This window comes from Meleagris gallopavo, chromosome 11 (genome assembly GCF_000146605.3).
Source record: "Meleagris gallopavo isolate NT-WF06-2002-E0010 breed Aviagen turkey brand Nicholas breeding stock chromosome 11, Turkey_5.1, whole genome shotgun sequence".
In the NCBI taxonomy this organism is placed as follows: Eukaryota; Metazoa; Chordata; class Aves; order Galliformes; family Phasianidae; genus Meleagris; species Meleagris gallopavo.
In genome coordinates this window covers 20,658,182-20,664,244 of record NC_015021.2, presented here as the reverse complement: position 1 = coordinate 20,664,244, position 6,063 = coordinate 20,658,182, and the positions used below count along the sequence as shown (strand labels likewise).

At 39.1% G+C, this 6,063-nt stretch overlaps 1 protein-coding gene across 4 annotated transcripts in view; it reads right to left on the bottom strand.

Annotated features, from left to right (window-relative positions):
* The window catches only part of BCHE (butyrylcholinesterase), a 49,974-nt gene extending 46,814 nt beyond the window's left edge, over positions 1-3,160 (bottom strand). Inside the window, exon 1 of one of the 4 annotated variants that reach the window (XM_010716967.3) lies at positions 3,025-3,160. The gene's annotated coding sequence lies outside the window, so the exon portion shown is untranslated. Of the gene's footprint in view, positions 1-2,721; positions 2,870-3,024 lie in introns of those variants that run through there. The other 3 variants (XM_010716968.3, XM_010716969.3, XM_010716965.3) reach the window with 3 other exon arrangements.
* Between the last annotated feature and the right edge of the window lie 2,903 nt (positions 3,161-6,063).

Here is a 6,063-nt window from a genome sequence, read left to right as displayed (position 1 = left end):
TTTTTTTTTCCCCTACGGAGATCCTGGTGACTGGTCTTTCCTCTGGGCTGAGCAGCCCCATATATTTTCATCCCAGAATGGCTTGAGTTGGGAGGGCTCTTCCTTCCCTTATGGTTAAGGGCCATATCCATCCAGTTCCACCCACCCACTGCAGGCAGGATTGCCACCCATCTAACCTGGTCTTGAGTACCTCCAGGGATGGGGCACCCACAGGTCTCTGGACAGCCTGTGCCTCACCACTCTCTGAATAAAGAATTTCCTCCTAACACCTAAATTTGGAGCTTCTTTATAACTCTTTGCAGTTTTATGACTCTGGTGAGAGAAATGAGAAGTTACTTCTTGCGTGGGAGGAACTCTAGGAACAGGGAGCAAAGGAAATAAAAGCAGGACAAGTGTTGCCAAGTAGGGCTGGAATTACCTGGATTGGACCTGCAGCACCAAAATCTAATTTGTGCTATATTGCATTACAGCACCATCGCCTTGACAGTCTGCTATAACCCATCTTTATATGGAAATGAGGCAGTAGAAACTGATATCCAAACTTTTATGCCACACACCTGATCTCTATCCTGCTACAGTGTTGTACCAAATATCCCCTCTGCTTAGTAGAGAGCAAACTTCTTTAGTTTGGAGTTGGTTTTCTGTGCTTTCTTTTTCTGTTCAGAAATCTCTTTTGTTTAATTCCATAATGACTGAAAGGATTTTCAGGGGAGCAGTCACTTGAAAAACACAGAAATGAAACTGCAGTCCAACTTCTGCCAGAGAAAAACAAGTACACAGAGGGGAAGAAAGAAAAAAAAAAGCCCCAAAATACTGTTTCTTAGAATTCATACATATGTAGAGATTTGCAGCTTTTTCTCACTACAAGTATGCTAGTTTAAAAGCACCTGTTACTGTACAACTGCAGAGGTGTTTATGCAAAGATTTAAAAGATGGGGAGCCCGAGGAGCCTGGAGCTGTCTGGCAGACCAATCTAATGTACCTGAGATCCAAACGCTGGCTGACCAAACGTATACAACGAGATTAATCCCAGAAGGCAAAAAGCAAAGATAAAGCTAAGCAGTGCTGCAGGATCCTGAGTGTTAATCAGCCTCATTACCTACGGCACCTATCTCAGCACTGCATTAATTGGAGATTAACCTCACCTTGCCACAGCTAAACCTGAGCTCATCTTGTGTTGTTTTTTTGGAGAGGTGCACCCGAAATCAGAGTCGTCTGGGAGAAAAGTGAGGGGAGAAGGGAAAAGGTGAGAGCAGAGCTCGTGAGTGGTGAAGAAGGAGGAACAGGCACTCCTTGGCAGTCAGCTTCAAGCTGTGAAGTATCAGGCATGTTACATTAATCACTATAATTTGTAACTGTGAGAGCTTTGGGGTATTGGTAGTGTCTGGATGAGGTGTGGCCAAGGATGAGGTCTGAGCAGGCTGCTCTCACAGGAGTTTTCCTAGCACAGCACCTTGCAAAGGCCCTATCTTGGTAAACTTCAGGTTATAGGGTTTGCTATCTCATAGCGTGACTGTAGCACAAAGAAAAATGCATCTCAAGTCCCAGCCTTATTGCCAACAGTTATACAACATAAGAGTAGCAAGAAATCAGCTGAGGAGTGTTTGCTCTGCTTCTTATGCTGCACAAAGGTTGCCTGACAGCATTATCAGTTAGAGAGAAATAGCTGCAAACTGCGGTGAAAGTGCATTTCTTACGGCTGGATTTTCGATGATTGGGAAACTCCCAGTGGGAACTGAGAGATGTAAGCAACTGACACCTAAACCACTTTAATTCTGCCTTGATATCCCACTAGCACCTTAAAGAGAAAGGAGTACGTACATTTTCATTCCATACTAGTGAATAGTTCTCCTCTCATTTGGTTTACTTGGTCTAACACTAGTTCTCACTCCAATACAGTTTTAAGATTGATCTTTTTTTCTTGGGCCATGATAGATTTAGGAAATGTCTCCCTCCCTCTTACACCAGATTCAGTCCCCAGTCAGTGGGGGTGACCACACGTAATCTGGGCTCAAGCTACTTTAGAAAGGCATCTTTCTTTCCACATACCTGTATGCATCACAGAGTCACACAGGTACCCTCAGTATGACATGGACATATCTATACATCCTCTTTGGTTGTCCAAAATCAGCTGTATTCAGAAATACTGCAAAACTACTCAGGTGATGTAATGCCATGCAATTAACAGCCTCTTCGTTCTCCTAGAGAATATTTTGCATTTCCACTGTTGGAGAATATATGGAAAGGACCACAAAAATTACCACTTTAAGCCATTAGCTATTACTTAGCTGTCCCTACAACAGAAGATTCCCAGTTTCCAACTTAGAATCTTTTGCCCACTGCCTTTGAAGAGCTTGAAGCATAGGACAAGGTATGCGCAGCTCTTCCTGATTTTGGGTGTAAGGCAGTTGATTTCACAAAGTGACACTGTGTATTTGCAGGACTGGTGCCATCTCATGTACCCTTCAGCTGGTCTGAACCTATGCATGGGGTCACTGTGGGAGGGACTGCAGTCAGCTCCCAGGCTTTGAGGTGAGGATCGAACCCCCACTAGCAACATCAGACCTACGATGATGTTTCTGACCAATTGGCAAAGAAATAAGGATAGAGGAGTGGCATGCATTTCTTCCTTTACTCCAAACTCCCTGTCTGATCAAATCAAACTTTCACCTCTCCCACTTCATTATTTCTTAACTTTAAAGAGAAGCAGAAAAGACCAACCTCCAGAGCTGATTTCCTCCCTTGCTGCTCCTTTCTTTTTTCACAGAAGAGCTTTCTCAGATCAATCAAGGGTTGCTCAGTAGCCAAGCTCCTAATATCCACAAGTGCTGTTTCACCTGGCCTGCTGTCAGATAAGCAGCTGGTTCAGGACCAGGAACTTCACATAACTCACAAGATAAGCAACTTTTTTAATGTAAATAATGTACTTAATTAATAACACTTTGGCAAACATCTTAAGGAAAGACACTGCTGCTTGACTTTGATCACCCATCTGTGCATTTCCCACTTTGCCAAAATCTTTACCTCTCACAGTGAGATTTTAGCTGCTGATACGAAGGGAGGCTCACACACTCATACCAGTGAAAGAGCAGGTTGCTATAATGCTCAAGAATCCACTCAGCAAAACATAATCATCGTTCATTGCAAACTACAAAGGTATGTTTGCAGAAGAAGCAGGCACAGCCACACCAGCCTTATGTTAGCTAATCTGGTTAACAGTTAACAGATGGCAGGAGGAATGGTGATTGTAAGACTTCTCAAAGATAGGGGTGCACATATCAGTGTGGGTCTTCCAGCTCCTCCCAACTTGTTTTCAAATTGTAATGCTGTGCTGCTTGGTCTTCATCGCTACCCCTTATTCTTGTGCAGAGAAATGGTTCTTAGAATGACAAACTTATGAAGAGAGCAGGCTGGGATTCTTGAGATGGTATTTCTGTTTAGTTCTACAGAATGTAAGAACACACAGCTTGGTTTACATAACTTGTAAATAAACATCGTTGCACCTAAGGAGCACTTTGCTGATGGCAACCATGTATTATTTCACTTAAATAGACTACTTGTGTTGCTCATTCTGATTATTACCCTGTGAAAATAACTCACTGAGACCATGGCATTTCACCCATGGGTATTAGATTCGTTATTCCATATACATTAAGATAGCTCTGCCTTTCTGTATTGTAACTTGTAAACATAATTTACCTACATACCATAAGACTTTACTGGCAGTTTTGATCCTTGACCTGTTTGCACAGTAATCATTAACTAACTAAATTTCCAAGTACCGTCAACCTAGTTCACATTACATTTTTACACAGGATATTTCTGGTACGATAAAACGATGGGTGTTACAGTCAAGGTTGTTTTTTTCCAACCCAACCAGCTACATTAATTCTAAATTCACTGTGTTACAAGAACCAGAATAAATGTTTTCTGAGTAGAAGAACAAATCTGGCAAGGAATAAAACATCATCCTTTTAAAAGCATAAAACAAGTGTGCAGAAATACAGAGTTTACGTTTTGAAAAGTGTCAGAACTTTTCACAGTTTGGTGTTGATGTATTTTTTTCCCCTCCCATTTTGAGTTTATTTTCAATCGTTAGATTGACTAGATTAATCCTTAATCTGTTTAATTTCAGGCAATATATGAATTTACCTGAAGATAAACTACAAGCACAGAGACTGCAGTGAATGATAAACTGATTTTCTAGTCTTGGGTACATAACTCTGCCAATATACAAACCAAGCTTGTCTATATTACAATTTTATTTACATTTACTCCAGGCAAGCCTTCACTAGTATTTTCTTTTTAATCCACCATTATTTTTTGGTAATGATTTCATCAAATTAAGACAGGTTCCTGTCAGAAATGACTAAAAATCAGTTTTCATTGCATTTTATGGCCAACTATAGTGGTGTTTAAAGTCTACAAATTGTGCATTAATGTTTCCTAAATCTGCTGCTCAACATGAGAAGGAATATAAGTGAAGCAAATTTCTATACATTAACAAATACTGAAATATGACATGGTATTGATCCTCCACTGGTGTAGAATGCCATACTGAGTTTTAAATTATTGAACTTGTGATCATTTACATCAAAAAAGAATTTGCATTCCTTAAAGTTACAGATATTTATCTGTTTATTTTTATTTTTATTTTTTATTTGCCTCTTTCACAGTGAAAGAAAAAAAAGCTTTTTTAGAATTAGGACCAAAATACAGAGAGTGGAAAATGGCAGAAGCTGCTGAGTACAAATAGCTACTGTTCTACCACAAAATGTGGTGTGGAGTAAAAACAGCTCCTCGCATTTTCTTTGCTGAATGTTTTTGAGTTGCCCTTTTTGCTAAGTGAATGACTGGGCATATGCAAAAGCCCTGCATCTGCTAATGATTTTCAGTGTTATCACTAACCTTAGAAACTGAAAAACTGAGAAAAGATTATGATCAGGGAAGACAAAGCACACGTGGAGATTATTTTTCTATCAGAAGATAGAGTAACTTAAGACAAATTGTGGTAAAAAAAATTCCTCCGCTACCAAATCTGTGGGCTATTTCTAGTAATATTCCCATTTCCTACCAACTTATAGCCTTATTAGCCTCTAAATTGGGCAACAAACTGTTAAGATATTGACATAAGTACTGGATTTGATAAAAGACTGTAATCTTAAGCAAAATGTGGTAAAATAAAGAGAAAATTATGTGATCAAAAGATACAACGAGTATTCATTTCTAAGAGCAATTTAACCAATGCTATTTCTGCATCTCCTGATCTAGGCTTTAAAACACATGCAACTTGCACAGGAAACTTCTGGAAGAAGATACTCATCTTTTTTTAGGTCTGATATTTCATAGCAATGTAAGAAATAAAGAAGAATAATTACACCGTGCATTTCAGTTGCTGGCATTCAATCTGATTTTTAAGAGCCCTAAACTGTACCACTTCCATCTCTTCTATTATTCAGCAGTTTAATATGCTGCATTTCCTGATATATACATCAAACATCTCTCACCCTGTGCAATGCATTCGCTTTACTTGTAATTTTTTTTCTTTTTCAGCAGAACCTTTTTAATTCCTTTGCTGAATCTTTTTTTGGATAAATTCCATCCATGTTCCTAATCAGTTCCTTTTAATTTCACTGTCCTTGTTGACTCTAGAATGAACATAACCACGTATATTATTAAGATCCTATTTACACCTTTTTCTAGATTGCTATGGAAGACAGAAACTGAGCCCACATTACCAAAGGGTGTATTACCCCACTGGATATTTCCAACCCCCTTGTTACACAGCTTTTTTTATCATAACTTTTTAGATCTGCCATTTGGCCAATATTAAATCCACATACAGTTCTCTCCAGCAAAGCTGACCAAAATTAATTTTTCAATTAGGATTTCACGAGACATTGTCAGATGTTTTACTAAAATCCATCTGTCAAGTCTTACCTCATTTCTCTCTCTCTGTCTGAAGCTAATTCCTTCAACTGCTTCAAGCAAGCATATCAAAAAGTTGTTCTTTATGCAAAACATTTTAATTCTGGGATTTTTGTTTGTTTGTTTTACTTTTAA